This window comes from Amborella trichopoda, chromosome 9, assembly GCF_054954075.1.
Source record: "Amborella trichopoda isolate Santa Cruz 75 chromosome 9, AtrichopodaSantaCruz75HAP2 v2.0, whole genome shotgun sequence".
Classification (NCBI taxonomy): Eukaryota; Viridiplantae; Streptophyta; class Magnoliopsida; order Amborellales; family Amborellaceae; genus Amborella; species Amborella trichopoda.
This window is the reverse complement of record NC_142344.1, coordinates 29,699,272-29,723,846: the sequence shown is the minus strand read 5'-3', so window position 1 is coordinate 29,723,846 and position 24,575 is coordinate 29,699,272. Positions and strand designations below refer to the sequence as shown.

At 33.2% G+C, this 24,575-nt stretch overlaps 1 non-coding gene across 1 annotated transcript; it reads right to left on the bottom strand.

The window, feature by feature from the left end:
* Positions 1-645: 645 nt before the first annotated feature.
* Positions 646-7,500, bottom strand: LOC18428516 (transcription factor ABORTED MICROSPORES). Its single transcript, XR_016041383.1, has 10 exons — positions 7,184-7,500; positions 3,460-3,568; positions 3,419-3,426; positions 3,149-3,337; positions 2,992-3,073; positions 2,739-2,828; positions 1,834-2,493; positions 1,345-1,653; positions 1,040-1,216; positions 646-947 (listed from the first exon to the last, which is right to left on the bottom strand). It is a non-coding gene; the product is annotated as a transcription factor ABORTED MICROSPORES (transcript).
* Positions 7,501-24,575: the final 17,075 nt, after the last annotated feature.

Genomic DNA, 24,575 nt, shown 5'->3' with positions numbered 1-24,575 from the left:
TCTCTTATTTTATTTATTAATTTTTACAATATAAATCATGTAATGTACTATTTTTCTTATAGTTATCAATAATACATTTTAAATTAGATAATATTATAAAAAAATTTTAATTTGTTATTATTTGTCTAATAAAATAATTATAAAATGTAAACTAATAATTATAATTTCAATATAAAATATTATAATTCATTAGGTTTTAATAATTTTGGATTATAATTAGTTAGACTGTAATAATTTGGATTTTTTTAGCAGATTAGGGTTTTTCGCCAAAACGAGATTTTAATGGCCATTCTTTCATTGATTAGTCTACTCTTTATAATAGTCCATGTATAATTATATATTTTACCTATGATAATTCTATGATTTTTCTTTTATGTAATGCAAATTTAATGGTTAACATAAATTTACACAGGGAAAGAGCATCTCAATATTCACAAATTAATGAAAAAAATGAAAGTTAATAATGTAGTACCTTCATTTCTTATTGGATTCTTAAAAAACAATATTTACAATGAATTTTAATAATTTTTTAAGATTTTTTTGAAGCTTTAATCCGACCGATTCAGCCGATTCTCGATCCAAATCGCCAATTCGCTGATCCAGATCGGTTTTTGAGATGCCCGATCCATAGTCACCGATCCACTCTTTAAACCATTGGTTTAAACAAATTAAGTTCATAATTCAGACAAAGTGAGTGATTTAAAACTGCTTGATATGGTTAATTTCAAGAAAGAAGAAAAATCTTAGACTAAAATATTCAAAGCATTATATATGAAACAACCATATCAAATATGGGTGTTGGAGAAGTTGGCGGCGCCGATTGGTGGCGGAAGCTCGCGTAAGTGGACATGCTACAATTTATGTACAGGGGAAGGCCAGCCATTGGGATTGTAGGTGAGCTCCAGAAGTGAATCCCTCACATGCTCTGCCTGTATAGCTTCGTTATCCTACATTGGCAACAACACAAGCACACCAATTTGCATTCTCAAAACCGGGAGGGAGGCGGCTCTGTCCCAGAGAAAGGATTGCTGAGACATACCTCGACTTTGAAGACATTAAGAACGAGGCTCATGTAAGTAGTGATACTAACGTGGATTACTTCGAGGCCCAAGGCATCCATGGCCTCCATTAGCCTCGCAAAACCACCACTGCTTTTCTTGCAAAATATCTTCAGGTTGAACTCATGGGCGCTTACTTGGTTCACCTCAACCTGAACCTAAAAACAAACAAAAAACAAATCACCATTCCGTATTTCACTATTAGGAGGTTTTGGAGATTAAGTAATGCAGAGAGATGAAGAAGAGAAGGAGCGAGTAGTGATATCTGCTCCGAGATCGGACATACCTCCATTTGCTGCTGTTGAGCCTTGTCATCGGAAGAGTCATTGTTGATGTTGGGGATATGCAGCAGGTGATGAGTAGTGGATGAGGATTCCTCAACCCGCTCCTCCATGACGTTCAAGCCGCCATGGTTGTTGCTATCAGAGGAAGGGGTCGTAGCCGAAGGAGCAACACCATCGCCTTCGTTCCCTTGCTGTTGCTGTTGCTGCTCTTCCTCAGTTGTCTCATCCAACTCCTCCTGCAGCGCCTTCACTAGCATCTGCAGCTCCTTTACATACTCTATGGCATCACCCAAGATGGATGCCCTGTCCATCTACAAACAATCTCATACCCACAAAATTACATATGTTTACTTCGAAAAAGAATGAGAGCATAGTTGAAAGATGAATAAAGGAAGATGGAAAAAAGACTGAAACAAATTATAAAAATGAGAGTTTACAGTTTGAAAAAAAAAAAAAAAGAGAGAAGGGGTTGGGTTGTCTTGTTGGCCTGCCTTGGTGATCTTGGGCACGAGGGAGCGGAGGGCATAGAGCCTTTCACTAAGCTTCTTCCTTCTCTTCCTCTCAGCCACCAGGTTCTTAGACTGATGTTTCCTTCCAGGCTTTCCCTTTTATTCGTCATCATCCTCGCTGCAGTCAGAGATAAGAGTCACCCCTCTGCTCACCTCCTACGTCACCTGTGATGAGGATGATGTCGATTTAAGATTGGGGAAGGAGATTGGAGGCTTCATCATGTCATCTGAGAGCGTGGAGTCGGCAGAGCCATCAAAGAGAACGTTGTTGTTCCTCAACTGCTGTTGGCCATACGACCCCCAATCCAAAGGAGAAGGGACACCAGTCCATGGGGGGTGGTGATGGAAGTCCTTTTGCCTGCTGCCGAGCATTTGGTGGTGACGGTGGTAGTATCTTCTTTCATAATCTTCCTGTAGGTCTGTGGGGGATTGGGGCTCGAAACTTTGGTGGTTTCTGGCTAAGTTTTCCGATGAGAAATGGAAAGGTATTTCCTTTATGGCGGAAGATGAAGAAGAAGATATCATCATCGCTTCCTGCCTCTGCTGCTGCCAAGATTCTTGATGGAGAGGGTGTTCAAGGGGCCAATTTGCAGGCCACTGCTCCTCCATAACAAACTCAATCACCTCACGATCCTCTGATACCTATTGTTATCATATTATCAAATCAAACACTCTTGAGAACTCCTTTTTCGATATGTTTTTCTTTTCCCTAATTGCTTAAACTTGTCAAAATATCTGTTTTATATAATATAATATAATTATTTCGTGCATTTTCAAAAAAATAATAAAATAAACAAGGATGAAATGGAGAGGCCGTCGCCTTCTGAATTCCATTGTAGATGGAGTACAAAACAAAGAGTAAGACAGAGAAAGAGCAGGTGCTTCACATTATCACAAGCAAACAGCTCCACAAGGCCTCCTCCAGAAACCGGAATGAATGCCCTTGTATTATTATTATTTGTATTAGCCCCCACTTCCTGCACGATTAAACAAACAAAGAAACTGAATGCCATCTCTTCCAAAAACTAAGAAAGAATGAATAAGAGTATTATTAATACACTGCAATCCTAAACAAACAAAGAAACTGAATGCCATCTCTTCCAAAAACTAAGAAAGAATGAAGAAGAGTTGTATCAATACACTGCAATCCGTTAGGTGGGTGGGTTGAGTATTATTATTAATCCATCTGGCTTGCCCGGACAAAAGCACCTGTGCATAAACCCTGATTTTTTTTGACAGAATAAGAATTAAGGTGGACCCGAATCAATCGATCAATGAAATTGGTTGGTTAGGTTACCCAACAGCAGCAGAGTCCAAAGGGATGGAGGTAGGCGACGCCAAGAGAAGGTGGCAGGACTGGGTGGGTGGGTGGGGTAAAACTGTATCCCTGCAATAAAATTTAGATGCAAAAGACCCCACCAAACCATTCTCACTATGTCCATTTTCAGTAGCTCCCCCGCAGCAACACCCCACCCATTCAATACACCTAAACATAAATTTTCAGATCAATCATAATTTATTTATAAAATATAAGTTTTCCCCAATTACAACAAAAACAGAGAAGAACCTCTCTCTCTTAGAAGCAACAATGGTATGAGCTCACCTCTAGTCGTTGCTGGGTTTCCAATACACACAGTAGTCCCAGCGCTTAGTAGCTAAAAGGGCTCTCAAACGCTCTTGGAAGTACCCACTGTTCATCTTTTTCCACCTCTCAACTCTTCATGAAAACAAAATTGCAGATTGAAGAATTAAACGTGCAAAGGAGCAGCTAAAAATGCAATTTCTCTCTCTAAAATAAAATTGTGGTTAGTAATAAGAATTATTAAGGGAATCTGGGTGATCAGAGGGGGTTTCAGAGTGCAATTTCTCTCTCTAGAATCTGGGTCATCAAAGGCGGGGCAAAGGAAAAGATGTTCATACCTGCCACATGAGCCTGTATAACCTTTCTTCTCTCTTTCCTTTTCCTTTCTATATTATTTGTAGGGGAAATAGATATATCATAGTTTGAAAGATCAAAACTCTCTTGGCGTTTCACAACAAGAGTAGGTTCTTGTGAATTGAAGAAACTCGAGGTGGGCAGTTAGTTAGTTTTAAGGGTGAGGAAAATAACAAATAAATAAATAGCCATGAGAGAGTAGGTGAAGAGTGGTGAAAGCGTGATCAAGAGGGAATTGAGGGGATTCCCTTCTTTTTGAACCCACCCAGTACCTGAGGGGTAGATTTGATCTGGGTCTCAGTATGGGCCTTTTAAACCCGATGGGTTGGGTCTCGGTCCAAATCTTGGACATGAGGACTATTGAGGTATGTGTCTAGGTCTGGTAATATTTTTTGGTTCATGATATATGAAATATATTTAAATAATACACAGATATTTTAATTTTGGATGCAGTTTGCATACGGATGCATTTGTAGGTGTAGAGGTAAGGTGCACCTTCAAATTTTATCATGGTATATAATTGTGATGCAAAATGTTCTTAGGATTATCTCAAAATCTATTTTTATATCTAATTATAAAATTTTAAATTTAAAAAATGGTTAAAATCAAGTAGATCTATAAACATATTAAAATCTTGAAAATGGATGGTGTAGATAATATATTGTAAAATACATTATTTCTAAGACTTAAAATCTTTTTATTTTTCATAGTCATACATCTCGATGTCGAGGTGATTAATCAAAGGGTTTTTCAACATTAAAACTACCTTTTTCGATGGATTTTGAGGGGCATCCGTAGTTCGACATTATAAGGTAGCATCCTGATATAAACTTTTTCCTTTAATTTTTGGGTCGCATCTCCATGTTCGAGTCTAGGTCCAGGTCCGACCAGACCGGACCTGACCCGATGCCACCCATATTTCTCCCGCTCCACTCTAGCAAAACCAAATCCGATATGTTCTTCATACGAGATAGAGAAATAATATTCAGAATTGGCAAAAGATTTCCTACTTTTTGGGGAGTATAATGTCTATTTACTCCACCTCTTAAACCCACTATTGGAATAATTTTAGAATCCCAAACTTTAGAGAAATGATATTTTCAATATATAGGCTAAACTCAATAAGAAGAATTTCTAAATTGCATTCTCTATGCCCTTCAAAAAAAAAAAAGGTCAAGATTGAATAGAGATCATCTAACTTTGGGAAGGTGAGATCTAAGTGATAGAAAACAATAATCTAATGGTTATTAGGTGGTTCCAAAATTTCAGATCTAAAAATCCTCCCAAAGTAAATCTTCTAATCAAGGGAGTATTTGAACAATGTACTCTCGTAGGAGAATAATATAAACTTAAAACTTTTCACATTTCTAGTCATTTTACGCCAAGGCCTTAGAATTTGGAGGTTTTCTGCATTCTCATTTCAACCCCAATTTTGGAAAATATAAATTTATGACATTTTCAAACCTCACTTTGAGGTCTGAAGGAACAAACGCAATATGAGAAAAACAAGCGACTGAAAGGGATGAGAGATCCTTAGCATGTATCAGAGAAGTGAACCATAAATGTACTCAAAAGAAAACCACCAGATCTGCTGATTTTCCACTGTAAAATGCCTTCACCCAAAAGAAAAAGAAAAAGAAAACATAGCATGACAGAACAAATCGGATTAATCCGGACAAGGCTCTCATACCATGTAGAGAAAAAGATTTATGTCTTGATCTTGTTGGAGAAGTTCCATAATCTATAAAGTAGTTGATGCATTACACGACCTCTCCAATAAACAAAAAAGGAAAGAAAATATCCTAAAATATGTGTAAGACATGCATACTTTCCATTCACGCACAAAAAGTCAGTTCAAAACTTCTACCTTCGAACAACTTCCAATACCCAAAAAAGCAAAGTGCGGTGGGAAGTCTGATCTTCTAACTTCGAACTCACATATTACACTTGGACTTAGCTTCATTTGGAGTTTCTAGTGAGCGTTCTAGTGAGCATCCAAAGAAGGAAAAGCTACTCAATAAAACATTCTCCCTCACAAAAAAGCAACTCAATAAATCAGTAAATGAGAAGATGCAGATACCTATAGTATTCTGGGAGAGGATTTCCAGAAACCCATAGTAAAAAGCATTGATTATCAATTAAAGAGGCCATAATAAAGAGAGAATCCACCTTTTAGAAGTCATAACTTGGACTTGATTTTTTTTAAATAAAATAAAAATTACAGAGAAATGTTGAAGCCCATGACGCATTAGGAACTTGTTCCTTTAAGTCACTAAAAACAACCTCTTCTAGTGCAAAAAGAAATTGAAGTAGAAATTCAAAGATGTTCTTTCTTTTGGTAAATGAATTCTAAAAGGAGCTCATCCTCCTTTCTCAACAAAACAAAGCAAACCAAATGACAATTTATCAAATTCACAAATAATAAAACTACTTAGTGAAAATTTTTGAAATTAACAAATATAAACCATGGGTGAAAGATAGAGAGGATCAGAGCATCAAACAGCAATCAGATTCAAAGGCGTTACCCCATCAAATTTATAAATAAATATAAGCCAATGGTCCCTCTACAACAGTCAAACAATTTTGAGTTCAAAAAACACAACCTCTATAGAAATCGAACAATTTTTTAGTTCAAAGACTACAATAATTCATAGTGCAACAACAAATTCCATGAAACAACATCTCAATTCCACAGAAAAACATAATATATAACACTTACACCAGAAAATAGCAGAAAAAAGAAGAAAACCGGCATTTGGGAGGCCGAAATTTGAGTTCAAAGAATGCAAAAAATCACAGATAAACAACATACTCCATGAAACAGCTTCTCATACCAATAGCAAATAAAATCCAACATATCTCTGATAAAAGAGAATATAAGAAATCCTGCACAACAAAAATGCAAATTCATACCCAATAAAAGCAAAATAAAAAACAATTCACAAATCCATCATCCAAAAAAGTAAAAGAAAAAAACAGCAACTTTACTCCACCTAGAACCCAAAATCAGAAAAATACAAATGTCAAGTTACTAGTTATCAGAAAAACCCCAGTTGTGATAAGGGTGCATTGAAACTCTTCAATTTGGGCTTATTCATGATAGGGGTTCGATTTAAATTGTGATAATCTGAAATCACATAATTTATTTTTAACCAAACCAAAATTTCCTCTCCCATATGTAGTTTTCTCTTTCAATTTCTGTGATTATGATTTCCTCTCCTATTTTTGGTTATTCATTAGGAAAAAATGTAGGGTTTCATTGAAACTATTCAATTTGGGGTTTTTTAAAAAAAATGAGTTTCTCTTTTTAAAAAAGGGTTTTATTCTTGATTTGGGGTCGGATTTGTTCGAGCAAAGAAAACATCCAAACGGGGATACAATCTAGAGGTCACTCACCCGTTTGTTTGCTGCAGAAGAACTTTGCCTAGTCCAGGAGCTTTACAGAGGGCAAAGAGAGGGCGAGCGAGAGAGCTGGAGAGCGAGACGTTCGCAGAGCTTTGCCTGGTCCAGAGCTCACGCGTTTTGCAGATGGGAAGAGAGGGAGAGCAAGAGAGAGGCAACCCTTTGCAGAGGCACAGCAGAGGAGCGGGAGAGCGAGATGTTCGCAGAGCTTCACGCGGGAGGAATGGTGGTGATTAAAAATATGGTTAGGTTAGATGTTCGCAGAACTTCACGCGCGAAGGATGGGGGTGATTGAAAATATGGTTAGGTTTGAAGGCTTTTGAGGCTACGGCCTTTTGTTTTATTTCTTGCAATAGTTGTATAGTAGTATAATGCAATCATTTTAAAAAATTATGTTAGAGATATTTGTTTGATACAAATTTTTAAATGTATACTCCTTTCATTATGAAGAACAATCACAAAAAAGAAAATTTTGAAAAAATGCTTTAAAAAGTTTTCATTCTAGCCTAATTAATATAAGCCATCCATTTTATTTCGATGGTTAGATATAGTCCTCAAAAGCATTTTTTTATTCCCATAATGTTTAAATAGTGTTATCATCATTAGATTAATAATGTTAAAATAGAAAACAGTGATTTTGAATTTGTTAAGGCCTTGATCTTGATATTCACAAAATGGATGGTCGAGATTCATTGTTGGATGGGTACTAATTTTGACCATATCTAGCATGCAAATTGAAATTCTTTTTTCATAGGATTGATTATGATGATGCAGAGAATGTATGTGTAAAATTTGGGATCATACAAATGCCAAAAATATGGTTTTCTGGAGGTGTGGTTGCATTATACTACTATACAACCGTCGCATTGGATCATTTCCATATATATATATATATATCAATGAATTCATGCAACAATTGTATCAAAATATAATGCAACCACATTAAAAAACCATGCTAGAGATATTTTGTGACACAATTTTTTAGATGTATACTCTGTTCATTCTAAAGAATAATCACAAAAAAGAAAATTTCGAAAAAAAAAATTCCTAAAAAGTATTTTTCTAGCCCAAACAATATAAGGCGTCCATTTTAGTGAGAAGGTTAGATATAGGGCTCAAAAGGATTTTCTTATTATAGTGTTATCATCATTAGATTAACAATGCTAAAAAAAGAAAAAAGTGATTTTTAATTTGTCAAGGCCTAGATCTTGAAATTCATTGAATGGACGGTCGAGATTCATTGTTGGAAAGTACTAATTTTGACCATATCTAATGTGCAAATTGAATTTTTTTTTTTTTTTTTCCATAAGATTGATTATGAGGATTAATGGGCGTGCAAAATTTGGAATCATATAAATGGCAAAATCATGGTTTCATAAGGATTATATATATATGAAATTTCTATATATATATATATATATATGGAAGCCGATTTCCTAAGCTACTAGCTATAATGAATAGTATAAGCTACTAGCTCCCAATTGTCAAATCTTCATCGGATGGTTCAAATTTCATATCACTATTTTAATTTTAATTTTTTTTTATAAATTAGTTTCAGATGGAATTTTTCGTGTATATACCTAATACTATTGCGCACCATATAAAAATATAAAACAATTACTTTCAATAATTTAAAATGAACGAATTACCCTTGTACAAAATTTTATTTTGATCTGATTTTAAGAAAAAAAGATTAAAATTCAGATAGTGATATGAATTTTGAAGCACCTGATGAAGATCTGACGGCTGAGAGCTAGTAGCTTATACTATTCATTATAGCTAGTAGCTTAGGAAATTTTGAGTTTTAAAAGTCAAATTGTTATATTTTGTTAAAACTAGATGACTATATTACTTATTTTGATATCATTATAAAATATAAATTCTAAAAGAAAGGTATTGAAAGAGACCATTTATCTTTAGTACAAAGATGTCACAATCATTATTGTCCTTTAATTTCAAAATGGGTGGTTGTAAGAATGTCATTGAATAGACTCAAAGTTTAGAAAAAAACAAAAAAAATCTTGAACTTCATGACATACCCCAAGTCATCCAATTTGACATCTAATGAGTAAGAATAATTGTGACCTCCTTGTTACCAAAGTAAATGGCCTCTTTGTGCAAAATCCCAATTCTAAAAGCCTATTTGACTACCGCATATTTAATTCATAGACTAAACTTAACACTAGTGGGCTCCTTTGCCTCAAAAGTGGCAGCAGTAATGGCAACACGAGAGACAAGGAGAGGAAATGAGAGTGTGACCAGCAACCTCTCATCATGAAGAAGGTCAGTGCATCATCTAGACATGCTTAGACTATGTCCATTGGCTAGTAGAGTACGTCCTCTTCCTTCCTTCTTCCTCTTCTTTTTTTTTTTTTTTTCTCCTTTTTTTTATCTTTTTCTTCTTTTTTTTCCATTTGAACATTCATGGGCTAGTGGAGTATTGGTCATATATCCCGACCAATGTCAGAAAATCCTTCTTTTTTTAGACACACACGGGATTCGAACCCGGAAAGCCACAGCTGCTCCCAACTAAGCCATTCAAGAATGGTGATGTAGATTTTACACAATGCATAACATATGATGTTATATGTTTACTTTCCGATATTTTTTTAGATCAGCGATTTGGCAACCGATATGGGATCGAAGGTGGGATGATCCGCTACACTGATCCATTTTTAAAAAAATTGTTTTTTTCGATTGGTGAAACTCATTTAACTGTTTGCAACTCATTGCAGTCAAGTCGACTAGCAAGCTATCATATTATATTAAAAAAGGAAATTACCGAAAATCCCACATATTTTTTGAAACACATAAATAGTCTTCCATATGTTATGTTATACACACAAGTCTCATTTTTTTCTCTAAGTTTTTTTTTATTTAAATTAACTTTGGTGAAGTTCTGAACTTGTCCCTAGCTGGCAGCTTCAAGTTTCCATATTCGTCCTTTTTGTTGGGTTTATGTGGACTTTAAAGGCCTTATAGATGCTTGTAATACAATATAGTGGAACATGAACTCAGAGGGAATGTGGTCCGTCGTAGACCATACTAAGTAAACGATATTTGCAGATACAGAACTATGCTTCGATCTGGGTCAGTCGGTTGAAAAATCTAAGGTATCTTGGGCATAAAGAACAAACCGATAAGGAATTTGGGTTATCCCTTAATGAGGTCGGAGCTTATACCTGGATGAATGAGCTGAAGGACTGTGTGACCCTTATGTGTGATGGTGGACCTATAAAGACGGGGACCAAAACCTCATCCATGATCCATCACACGGCATGCATATCGATAGATCGTTCGGAAAAGCCAGATATCCACCTTTTAAGGTGAAGCGTATGCATGTACGAGAGATACCCCTATGCGCCATAGGGCTGTGGTCGCATAAGATCTTGGTGACCTTGACTCGTATCTAGAGGAGAACTTGAAATCCATAGACTAGGATTGCGACCCCTTGGCTCATCAGTCAAACTTTGGTGACCCGCTAAGGAGTCCCTACTTGGACTGTGGGTCATGGGATATACAAGGTCAATCTGATAAAGCAAGTGTGATCCGTAGTCTACAGTTGAAGGTAGAGTGCCCTATGATTGTTAATTCATGTCCTAAAACATATGGATCAATTTCCCATTATATTAATTTAATCATGTTTGTTCTATGATAGAAATTGTTTTAGAATTAATATTTGAATTTTTATGAGTCTTTTGATATTTTATTTATAATTTTTGGACTTATAAAAATAAAGTTATTGATTTTACAAAAGTATAAAATTTGAATAATATTTTAGAAATTAATTTGTTAATTATCATGGGAGCCCATAGTACACATGGGCCCACCATGTACTATGTGGGTGGGGCCCACACGTCCCACACATGGGTAGCAAGCCCCACCTCTTGGTTGTTTGCTTTGTTATCAAACTATTCAGATTTAGGAAAGATATCTTGTCGTATGTGATTTACTATTAGATATGAAAAAGATTGACCACATATTATCCTAAATATTGAAAGCATATCTTGACTTGACATATTTTTGAATGGTACGGGAAAGAATATGCTATTTTATGGAATGAATAATATTTAAATAAGATTCAATATATTTAAATATATTGATGGGAAAATGGTTTAAAGAAACGGTGATACTGGTCCAAACAGCTTCCATAATGTTGATGGCCCATCTATGGAATGGAGGGCTCAGATTTCTCACTCCACAAGTCACCTTGATCAACGGTCCATATTGAATCTCAAGAAAAAGGCAAACTTTGAGAAACCCTAAAAAACTTTAAACGTAATTTTTCTCTTTAAATAAGGATGCACCCTCTCCATATTCTCTATACCTTTCTCTCTCCCACAACTCTCTCTCCTCTCTCTCCCATAGAGACACGCCCCACTCTCTCCTCTGGGTCTCTCTCTCTCTCCAACTTTCTCTTTTTAACCTTCTCTCTCCTAAGCCTCTAGAAGGGCACGACCCAACCCTAGGTCTCTCACTTTCTCTCTCATGCTTTAAAAATACTAAGGGTTAGGAAATTAGGGGTAAGCCAACAAAATTTTAGGGGTTAGAGTTTTTAGAGATTTAAGGGTGAATACTCAGTTTGGTTGAAATTTGCTTTCCCTATTTGAGATTGAAGCTAAGCCGTTGATCTCGCGCCATCATATATTGGTGAATCGGTATGGGGTGTAATAAGATCGGTTGAGGTAATCTCTGACACTCTCCTTTTTTTTTGTTTCTTGCTATATTTAATTAAATTGGTTTTATATTCTCAAGCATAAGAATTGTGAATATTTTTTTTGTTTAAAGAAAATTGGTTTTACAGCATCCAGGTTTTTAAGATCTTGGATTTGTTAGTTTTATTTTCTTTGAAGCAAGAATTATTGTAATAAGACTACTTATAAGTGATATTTGCCAAAAGAAAAGAAAAATAAAAGAAAAAAGGGTCAAAAGAATAAAAATAAATAATATATATTCCCCGGCAAGATCGCATTAGTCTTTCTTTCATTTGTATCAGAACTATTGATACTTGATGTCATTAGTTATCATTTTCTCTTTACTGAGTCTAGATCAAGATTGTGAATGAGATATATGAAAGCTAATGAAGTTAATGACTTTTGTGGTCAAGTAATACACCCACAGTTAAGAATTATTGGAATATTCAAACACAGAAACGACACTCTGCATAATGGGTTTTCTAGACTATTTTGGAGCAGTGATATAAAGAAAATAATGATGTATTTTTCTATTGCATACTTCAGTAATGTTGTGTGTCTTTGAGAGTAGGATCTATCTACAAAATTTCAGAGGGAGATCCTAAGAAAGTTATTGACTCATCAATAAAGGGTGTCAGTTCTGACTCTACAAAATCCAAGAACTGTCTTCTGAGTTCCGTGATCTTTCCCACTGATCATATGATTTTATTTTTTGCTAAAATTTTATAGTGACTCATAAAATTGAGTATACTTTCAAACAAAAAAAAAGTTTCATCAATAAATTCGTTGTGGTTTGAAAGATATGATCGATTTATTGAAGGGTACGCAAATATTATTTTCTACAACGAAAATTATTTCTATGAATTGGAGTCAAGGTTTTATTTCTATTATTAACAGAATGTTTTATGGCTCACACTAAGTTTTTAGACTTTCATTCTGAGTCTCGTTTCTAATAAAATTTATTTGAGAGAGAAATATCTATGGGAAGAAAGGAATATAAATTTTGGATTGAAGAGAGGTCATCCTGAATTTTCTGCAATTTGGTATAGCCTTCATTAAAGACATGGATATCTATATTTATTAAGCATACTTAAAAGAGTGATAGGCTTGTGGAAATATATGTGTTACTATTATGTGTCTACTTTCAAACAAAATTGGTTTGAAAGGGAAACTCCATGATGCTAGAGAAAAACTACAATTTTATTAAATAGTATTCATCCTGAAATTCTGTAGTATGATTTATTTTGTAATATAAATGTCACTTATTTATTTCTTTGAAGAAAAATATTATTTGGGATTCACACTATGATGTTATGATTTATTTTTGAGTCTAGTTTTCAACACAAAAGATTTCAAGAAAAAATTCTTTGAGGGTTGAGAGAAACAAAATTTTTATTGAGAGGTGGTCAACCTGATTTTCAACTGAAAAAATTACATTGTGATGTAAATGTCACTAAAGTGAATACTCACTAAATGGTATGTTTTACGGGATGGAACTGAGCACTATTTTATATTTTTGAGTCTAGTTCAATACTCAAAAAGATTCGAAGATTAACTCTTTATGAGTTGAGAGATATCATATTTTTATCATGGGATGCTCAAGTTCTATTCTGCATATATTAAAAAGATGTGGCATATTAAGGCACATCTTTGGATTCCTAATTATGGAGACCTTTTTTTTAAGGCTCATTTAAAAAGGTTTTATAGTGTGCTATGAGTATGATTATTATAATAAAACTTTAGAGAGAGGTAATACAAAGTTGGCAAGATACGACACTCTATGTGAAGAGTATTTGATTTGGGAATAGTAGAAAGAAGAAGAAACACAATACCTATAAAAGCATCTTGGTTTCTTCGAAATGAAATGATATATAGAGAAAGACTTGGTGGTAGCATATAAATGCTAAAGATCAGTGAGATAATCAAAATTGTGATATTTGAAATAATGTAATGAATAAGAGATTTTCTTCACGGTGTAAGACAAGAGAATCCAAGTGCCGAAGAGATGGACAATTCGTGACATGTGAAATGGATGACTAATATATTCTCCATCAGTTGTGTGCACTTCCAAGATTACAAGCGCTTGCCAAACAAGTAAAAGCGATGAATCAAGAAAGCCCAGGTACCACACTACATAGTATTGAGGTATGAAATCTATCTCACATTACATGGCATGGTCATATAAAGAAAGAGGATTCAATAGCTTTGCTTAAAATGCTTTGGCTATATTTTGGCTACTTGTTTCATGAATATTTGTGGAGTGTATGGACATTAAGTGATAAGTGCTAACAAATTTGAAAGAGCCGGTTTTGAATATTGTGTTTTTGTACTTCCTTGTGCTTGAGTATAAACTTCTTAAGGTAGTGATACACATAGAGATATGATTTGATCACAGGCTTTGAGCCCTAAGGATGAAACACGAGAGATCAGTGTGGCTCATTCAAATCTATAAGCATAAAGGAAGTGTTATGATGAAACTCGATCTTGGTGACCATCATCTCAATAATATTTATAATATGATGTGTTGCATGTAATGATGCTCTCTTGATAAATTTAGGAAAGGTATCTTGTGGCATGTGATTTAATATTAGATATGAAAAAGATTGACCACATCTTATCCTAAATATTGAAAGCATATCTTGACTTGACATATCTTTGAATAGTACGGGAAAAAATATGCTATTTTATGGAATAACTAATATTTAAATAACATTCAATTTATTTAAATATATTGATGAGAAAATGGTTTAAAGAAAGGGGGATAATGGTCCAAGAACCTTTTATAATGTTGATAGCCCATATATGGAATGAATGACTCAAATATCTCACCCTACAAGTCTCCTTGATCAATAGTCCATATTCAATCTAAAGAAAGAAGCAAACTATGAGAAACCCTAAACCTAATTTTTCTCTATAAATAGGGGTGCACCCTTTCCATATTCTCTATCCTTTTCTCTCTCCTACAACTCTCTCTCTCTCCTCTCTCTCCCATAGAGACACGCCCCACTCTCTCTCCTCTAAGTCTCTCTATCCAACTTTCTCTCTTTAACTCTCTCTCTCCTAAGCCTCTAGAGAGGCACACTCCAACCCTAGGTATCCCACTTTATCTCTCATGCTTTAAAAATACTAAGGGTTGGGAAATTAGGGGTAAGCCAACACAATTTTAGGGGTTAGAGTTTTTAGAGATTTAAGGGTGAATACTCAGTTTGGCCGAAATTTGTTTTCCCGGTTTGAGATTGAAGCTAAACTATTGATACCGCGCCATCAGATGTTGGTCACTCGTTATGGGGTGTACTAAGCCCAGTTGAGGTAATCTCCAGCACTATTTTTTTTTTTTTTTCTATATTTAATTATATTGGTTTTATATTCCTAAGCATAAGAATTGTGGATATTTTTTTTGTTTAAAAAAAATTTGTTTTATGGCATCAAGGTTTTTAAGATCTTGGATTTGTTACTTTTATTTTCTTTGAAACAAGAATTATTGTAATAAGACTACTTGTAAGTGATATTTGCCCAAAGAAAAGAAAAGAAAGGAAAAAGGGTGAAAAGAATAAAAATAAAAAATATATATTCCCCGGTAAAACCCCATTAGTCTTTCTTTCGTTTTTATCCATATTCATATAAAAGATCTGAAGCTTACAAACTTGAATGAATGTGGCCTCCTTAACAGGTGATGCCTTGAGAGAGAGACATGAGGTGTGACATTACATTGTATTCATATCGATTCTGTCATTTTGAAGGGAGACAAATTGTCTCTTTACCCTTCACTATGTGAAAGTTAGTCCTTTTGTCTGATTCAGAAGGTTGTTTTGCATTGCTTGTGTCCCACAGGGGAAAAGGTACAAAAGGAAGAAGATGCTACAATAATAGAGGTGCAAGCCTTTTCTTACTAGGGCCAGCTTTCTATGCTCCCCCTACAGCATAAAACTTATATACTTCTCCTTATCCAATCGTCCATTCTGAATAGAGGGCTAAGATTGCTCCAATGGCAGTATCACGTGTCTACACTATTTTATTTTTAATTTTTTCTATAAAGTATTTTGCCACCAAATTTTGGACGTATATTCCTCTATTAAACTCGCACTAGCGAAAAATATAAAAACAATATTTTCAATAAAAATAAAATAACCAAAATACCCTTGAAAGATTCAAGGGGTATTTTAGTCATTATATTTTATCGAAATTTTATTTTTATTATTTTTTATAGGTGTGTCCCAATGAGAATATAGCACGCACCAAATTTCATATTCATATAATTTGTATTAAAAAAAACACTTTGAGATGTCGGATCTAAGATTAAACAACGAGTGGCTCTCTTGATCAAAATTGGATGGCTGGATGGTAGGGGAAGGACAGAACTTCTATGTTGTAGGGGAAGTACATTAACATTTCCCTTCTTAATAATTCAAGATCTGAAACTTTTTGAAACTTCGAGTTTTCATTCTTTTGAGAAAAAAGACAAATGAGTCCTACCCTCTATCCCCAAATTCATCCTACCCTCCATTCCCATTGTTAACATATCAAAAAAAATGAAAATAAAAAGATTAGTGATCATGTTGAAAACTAGAAGTTATTCTTTACTTTTTAGGGAAATACAAATTTGCAAGTTGTCGTTCTTTCACTAAAAAAATAACCAGTATACAAAATAAAGTTCTAAATGGGAGGTAATTAAAAAAACAAAACCAAAAAAATGAAACTTGAGCATATAAAATGCTAGTAGATTTACGGGTGTTAGATATAGATATAAATATCAAAATATTTAAAGACCAAAATTACAACATATTTTAAATTCCACAACGTTATGTGAAACAATGAATTTAAGCAATGGTTACAAAAAAAGAAAGTATATTATGAGATTATTTGGTTTTTATTAAGGAGGTCATGCTTAAGGGTGTGCTATTAATTTTGCAGAATGCAAAATAAAGTTTTTTTCAAACTTTGTGCATTTGTTTTTAATATCCAAATTTCAAATCTAATGGTTGGAGATGATTTTGACCTTCTTGTACCAAAAATAGAAGGTCTCATAGTATATATATTACCTTAAAAAAAATGAATAACATATGGTTTTTAAACCAACATGAATTCGTAATATATTTTGATATTTTGGATCTACTTATATATCATTGAATTTAAAATATCCATTATTATTCCTATTTCCCAGAAAATTTATGTGTGTTACTTGTAGATATAAAATGATACATATAAGAATAGAAAAATATTAACAAACCAAACTAATCAATAATATATTTTAAATTCCACAACATTAGGCTAAATAGTTTATTAAGCAAAACTTTAAAGAAAAAAGGAAAGGAAAAGATGGTTTCTATACCAACAAGAATTAATAATATATTTTGGATCTACTTTTATGTTAAATTGAATTTAAAATATCCATTATTGTTCCTATTTCCTAGAAAAATAGGGCAATGGATCAAACTTTAAAATTATTGGAAACGGAATGTTGTATTTTGGATCTACTTGTATGTTAAGTTGAATTTAAAATATCCATTATTATTCCTATTTTGTAGAAAATTACGGCAAAGTATCAAACTTTAAAATTATTGGAAAAGGAATGCATGATTATTATTAAAAGAACGATAATAAAAATTAGTCAGAAACTATTTTTAAAGTGTAGAACTTTTGGTCTTTTATCTTTTAATAAAAGGATTTACTGTAGACATAGATATTCAATGTGAGATAGATGAATAGCTAAACATTCACAGACCAAAAGGAGCAGTTAGATAGAAGTTGGTGCCGTTTAATAAGAGCACTTGTAAAAGAATAAGAAAGTTTCAAATATAATAAGATTGGAGCGGGAATTTATAAATTAAAAATATGTCCTTGAAAATTTGAGAATTATATGAAATTTGAAAAGTCGTCATAAATGTTCTTAAAGCATAAAAATTTCCTGGCAAAAATGACTTCCAAATTATCATTTCAATATTTTCTAAATTACAATATAGTATATGACTTATAGTATAATATCTTATAGTGGATTTACATGAGTTGCACGTAAAAATGTATAAAGAGATTAAAGAATACATAAATTTTCAAAGAGAAATAGAAATCACTAATGTAGTTTGAATATACTTACATAATGTTAAGTTGTATTAGTTCTGCAAGAAACCCTCTTTGATTTGCGTTTTCAATTTGAACAATCAAATTTATAGAAGAGATTGGTGGGATTCATCAAATTGCAATTTAAAGATATATCTGATCTCGAAAGTTCTGCCCTCTGTAAGAACCACTAGCAATGCCAGATTCAAATCGTGCAAAACCCGATGAAGAAACCAAGAAAAAAAAAAAAAAAAAAATAGAAAGCAAACAAAAGAATTAGACGTACCTAAGAATTAAACTAAAGAAAAAGAAAATAAACTTGAGAAAGCAAGGAGTTGGAAACCATATTAGGATCAAAAGTTGAAAGAAACTTGAGAATACCAGCAGTTGGAAACCGTGTTAGGACCAAAAGTTGATTTATATTGTGATGCAGTGACATTGTGATGCCTTTTCATTTTGCCTTGAAGAATTGGCTTCAAAGGCACTTTGAATCGGATCTTCTTAGGGTTTTGTGGAAAACTTTATAGGCATTTTTGGCAAAGAAATTTAGAAGACTTTGGCTTTAGGTTTTAACTTAGGGCTTTCCTAGATCCAAGGTTTCACTACTTAAAGTAATATGTTTTGATATTTTCTTGGTGTTTTTGGATGTAGGGATTTTCAAGGGAGTTTGATTATTTACCTAAAATATTCTCGGGATTTTTGTATCACAATTTCTAGGGATTTTCTAATGTTTTTTATTGTGACTTTTTGTTGATTTATTATGGAGGGTTGGGAGGCTTATATAGGGATGGATCCTAGACACCTTCTAAGCTTTGAATGGACAAAACGCGTCCAAGAATTGATCCATAATACCTCAAGTTTTAGTAGTGTCATTGAACCACGTACATGGATCAAAATAAAATTTCCATAAACAAACTTATTCGGGCTATAACTTCCAAATTATATCTCGGGTTTGAGTGATTCTTGCACTGTTGGACCACATATAGCCTTCTCTACAAGTTTAGGACTTTAGGGTATTGGTTTTCAGGTTTTTGGGTGTCAGATTAGTATTCGGATCAGTCTTATATATTTATTACGCCTAGGGGTATCTAGGATAACTAATTTAGGGTATTGAGTAGGTAGGTTTGGTATTTTAGGCCTGAGAAGGGGATTGGGCCAAATTTTGAGGAATTCCCTTGGCCAAAATTTTGGGTCGAAAAATTGCAAAAGGCAAACCACCACATAAATATTTTAAATATTTAAAAACAATTAAAAAAAAAAAATAGTCCTAAATATTTATGAACTATAAATTTACTTTGCAAGCATCAAAAAATCTATTATAACTTGATGCATTAATATTAGAATTTGAAATTTGTTTTTTCTTCTTCATATCCATGCATCTCGAAATTGAGAAGATTAAACGGAAGGTTATCCAACTTTTGAACACTCTTTTATATTGGATGTTTGCGATGCACCTTATTTCTACATTGTAAGGTTGCAACCTTATATAAACTTTGTCCTTTGAATTATAATTCCCAAAATGATCTCAAACCTTCATAATATCTCATGTTATCGTATTTCTCTAAAAATCTCTTCTCAAACTCTCTCTTGCAAACTGACATACTAGGGTGTTCTGTAAAATATCTCCTCTCAAACTCTTTGGATAAAAAGGTAAACAAAAAGAAGAATGCTCAACATCATGCCCTTACCAGATAATTGAAAAAAACTTTATAAGTTCCTATCGAGTGATGATGAATTTGATGATTCACTAGGCTTTTCTTATGAAGAGTCTCAACATTAAAAAATCAAATAAAGATTTCAAAGCGATTACAAATTGGACTTTAGGAAATTATTTTAAGGACTTTAAGAAAGAAAGAGATCTCAAAACAAAATATTTATCAAATTCGAAAGATGCATTCTCAACAAAAATTGCAGTAGATGGAGGAGAAAATTGGACAAAGATTAATATAAATTTTTGTGCCAAATAATTATTGAAAAACTGGGTAAAATACTCATAAGGACAAGAAGTTGATACCATGAATGATATAACAAAATTAACAAAATTTGCCATCAATGAACCTGTTAAATTGGAGAAAAAGCGATTTTGGCAAATTTTGATGATGGAGGATATCAAGCAAGAATAGGCTCTGTGACTTTAGATGAAGTAAGCCCTTGCCTAGTCTCAAGAGACTTATAATTTTACTACAGAAGAAGAAAAAGAAATTGTACTTCGAATTCAACCAACTTTCAATACGAAGACAAACAAAATTCAAAATAATCCTTCTATAATAAAATTATGAAAGATGTTCAAAAGTTGGAAAATGTACATGAAAATTATGAATTTATCAGACAAATAAAAGGCATGAGCTCAGAAGCCAGTTCAAAATTGCTTGATAAAAAAAATTACATAAATCCTCAGAAAATGTTGTGATGAACTCCCTTGGAGAATTGGGATAAGGATTCACCCAAAACCCACATACCAACTCTCCATAACATTCTAGTTCAAAGTAAACCTATAAGGTACAACAAAGAGGATGAAGAAGGGCCAAAAACTTAGATGAAAGAATTGGAAGAAAATAGATTAATTAGGCTATCTCAATTAAATTATTCCTATGAAGCCATTATTGTGAGAAATCATTCAAAAGAAGAAAGAGGAAATGCCAAAATGGCAACTAATTATATTCCTCTTAACCAAATAATAGTAGATATTAAATGACCATTACCCAATAAAAAATAGTTGACATAAAGAGTCACTGAAAAAAGGATCGTTTCAAAATTTGACTGTAAATCAAGATACCACCAAGTGAAAATTGAAGACGAAGAAATTCATAAAATAAAAAAAAATCCACTTTAAACCATTCTCTAATTTTATTGCTAACTATATAGATGATTTTGTTGTATTTTCTATAGCATGCACGAACATTTGGAGCATCTCGGGATATTTGCAGAAATTGTGCAAAAACATGGAATAGACCTCCCTTCTTGAAAGGAAAAAGTTTATATAGAGTCGAGGCTCTAAACAATCAAATTTGAGCCCACCTTAAAAATTTCACTAGAAGAGGTTGTTTTGATGCCCAAATATCCTTAAATTGATCATCTATGCATGGATGTGAGAAAAGAAATGGATTTTAAGTTTTGGAAATAGTACATCATGTAACACATTTTGGATCGTCAATTTTCAAGATTTTCAAGTTTTCATAGATTTGCTCAATCTACATTATTTTTCAAGCTTTAAATTTTATAATTAAAGAAAAAAATATATTTTATGACTATCACAAATATTTTCAGTATTGAAACCATATTTCCCAACATTATTTGAAGATGCATTTTACTTTGATTGTTTAGAACCTCGGCTCTATACAAACTACACCCTTCTTCAAAAGACAAGTTTCAAATTGCTAAAGAATCAATTGATTTTCTTGGTGTACATATCTCCAAAGGACAAATACAGATGCAACCCCATATTATCCAAAATATTGAAAATTTTTAGATAAACTGCAAGATAAATTACAATGCTACAAGTTTTTGGTTGTCTCAACTATGTTCTAAGCTTTATTCCCAAGCTTATTGAGAAAACCAAGAAAACTTAGAAACACTTTTAAAGAAGAACCATTCAGATGGACCAAAGAAGCTGCTCAAGAAATAAGACAACTCAAAGCAAAAGTATAAACTCTGGCCCCTCTGACACCTATATACGGCGGTCCATTTATCCTTTCTACTGATGCCTAATCTAATACATGGGTGGCTATACTATTAAAAAAGGAAAACATAGAAGAGAAAATATGTGCTTACACTAGCAGCCAATTAAAAAAGCATGACCGAACTATTGGCTCACAGAAAATGAAACTTTGGCTACAGTACGGGGAGTTGTCAAGTTTCACACTAGTTTAATAGGAGAAACATTTATCTTTAGATCTGACTTTTCAAACTTGGTCAGTGTAATAAAAAAGAAAATTAGTAGCATTCCAAAATTACAGAGGTATGCATGGTGGCAGTTCATCCTTTACAATTATAATTTTTTAGTTGAGAAAGTCGAACAAAACATCATCTTCCAGATACCCTTACAAGAGAAATGAAGATGATAAGAACACTTCAAAATGATGAGTGGCTAGCATGGCCTCTAGAAACCCCAGAAGAAAGATATAAATTCTATCAAAAAATAAGGAATTATTTTCCTCCTGAACCTAAGAATATTGATTCAGCAGTAGAGTCTAACACGAACATAGATTGTTTTCACACTTTCGCATGAAGAATCAATATAGTTATAAATAATTTCAAATGGTCATCCTTAGAACCTGAACTAATTGCCTGGATTATTAATAAAGAAGTCTCGGATGATTTGATACTTTTTGGAAAACAGTTATATATTAATAACATTGCCAGAGATTTCATGAAAAAATTATTAAGATATAGCAATTGGGAAAATGATTTATGTAAATATTTCCAAAAGATTAATTTCACTAAGCGAGGAATTATTCAGAGATATACTGATGAATTACTTTATAGCCTTGAAGCATCTAGCATAAGGCCACCTACAACAATACAACCATTGGATCGCTTTTTAAAAAGTGTTAAAAAATGCTATAGTTGCCAATTCAGAGAACATTTCTGTGTATAACTTCATGGAGAATATTGTAGCATAATCAATTATGAAGATGAACTGTAATGATCCTAAAGAAAAGAAACTCACAGTTTTCTTAGTGATATTAGTTTAAGAAAGTGGTACTTTTTACAAATAGTTTTGCTTTTTAAATAATGGATGTACTATTTGCTTTTTGAGTAGATAGAATTTGCTTTTTAAGTGGATGTAAGAATAAGTGACAAGTGGATGTATTACAGTGTGGTTTTTATTTATTTAAGGGTGGTATTACTTTTTGCCCATGGTTTAAGCTCGTTGTTTTGTAAACCACTGTGTGGTATTCTAGGCTACTTTTTGTTTTTCCTTTGCTATAAATGTGTATCGCTTTTGCATGAAATGAGATAGCAATGAAGTTGTGTTTGTTTGTACAAAACAAATTAGATAACCAAGCCTGGTAGAGTCTTCATGCTCTAATATTCTTTGGTGAACTTGTCAAACCCCGTTCCAAGATAAAACTCAGGATATTGAAGCTCTTTTTTAATGTGAGTGTAATATCAGTTATGAACATTGTCATGTATTGTTGATTGAGAGGGCCAGCAAGCTGCAGCTTTTAAAAAGATATCTCGGTGAGCTATTGGCAGTTGAGCACATTACTCAACCCCCTTCATCTATCTTCCCATGTAATTTATTTCTACCTCACTTGTTGAACTCAAATCAGCAGGTAACCCCCTCAGACAAAAAAAAAGTAGAAAGATCAGTTTTTCTCCTCTCTCTTCAAAGTTCATCTCTCTCTTCCTCTATTTATTCATCCGAGAAGTCGCAAAATGGTTTTGACTCTCTTTCCCAAGTTCTTCTAATTGTGATTAAGGAATATTAATTAAGTATTAATCTTTAATCCTTAATCAAGTGATTATCCAACGTCGTCTATCTGTCTCTGTTTCTCTCTCTTCTACTATATGTTTCTTTGCTTTCTTTTTTCTTTTTTGAAAACTCTATTTACCTTATCTCTTAGGATTGTAAGTCTCTATCTCTTTTACTAAAGAAGAATGCTCAATATGTTAGCCCCTTTGCTTTAAAAAAACAAGCTCTCTTATTACTATGTCTCTCTTCTTTCTCTATCTTTTATTACTATATATCTCTTTGAAAACTCTCTAGACACAAAGGGAAACAGAAAGAAGAATGCTCAACATATGCTTTCTCTAAAAATTTGGAATGGGAAAAAGCCCTAGTATGTCAATTTATAAGATGTTTAAACAAATATAATATTTGCACAAGCTTTCCAAATTTTTCTTTAAGTCTTAATGATGAGTTTATTATTAAAGCGTTCATGGTGTGTATAGAAGTCAAAAGAATTGATTTATTACCAGGGTCTGTATATGCTACCATAACATCTAGATGTATTTTCAATTTAACCAACTCAGCAATTACTTGTTCAAAATTAGATTATGGTGTCAAATTTCAAAAAATCTAAAATTTTGTGTCTAATGTTAGTCTCTGTAAATGTTCTAAAAGTTTTATAACCATTTCCTAGCTATTTCTGAATATCTAGAGTCTTATAAGTTTCAGAAGAAAAAAGCCAGATTTTATATTGTTTCCCAAAAGTCCATATAGAACACATGTAAAATATTCTACGATTACCCTCAAACCTATGAATAAATCTCTCCCTCAGACTAGCCAGAAAAATGATTTGCCTCTTATTTCCCATCAATACAGGTTGATCCACTAGCTAGAGAAGTTTCAGATCCTTTTCCCATTTAACCAAGTGAATTATCTTTTCGTCACCCTTATTGCCTCATAAAAAATACCTCATCATTCCTTCTAAAGTTTCACCACTTGATTTAGCATCCGAAATAAGGAAAGGTATTATATTGGGAGGTTGGACAACGTTGATTTGATCAAAGCAATCCGCCCTACCAATAATAAATATTTCATTTTTCTCTCTGGTTCTCTCTCAGCCTCTCCTTATGTGGGTGATCAGCCAATTCGTTAACAGAAGGGGATGATAACAAAAAAACTGTATTCTATTGTAGGATTCTTCTCCCAAGTTGCAAATTCCGGCACGGATGGACCATGGCTCGGA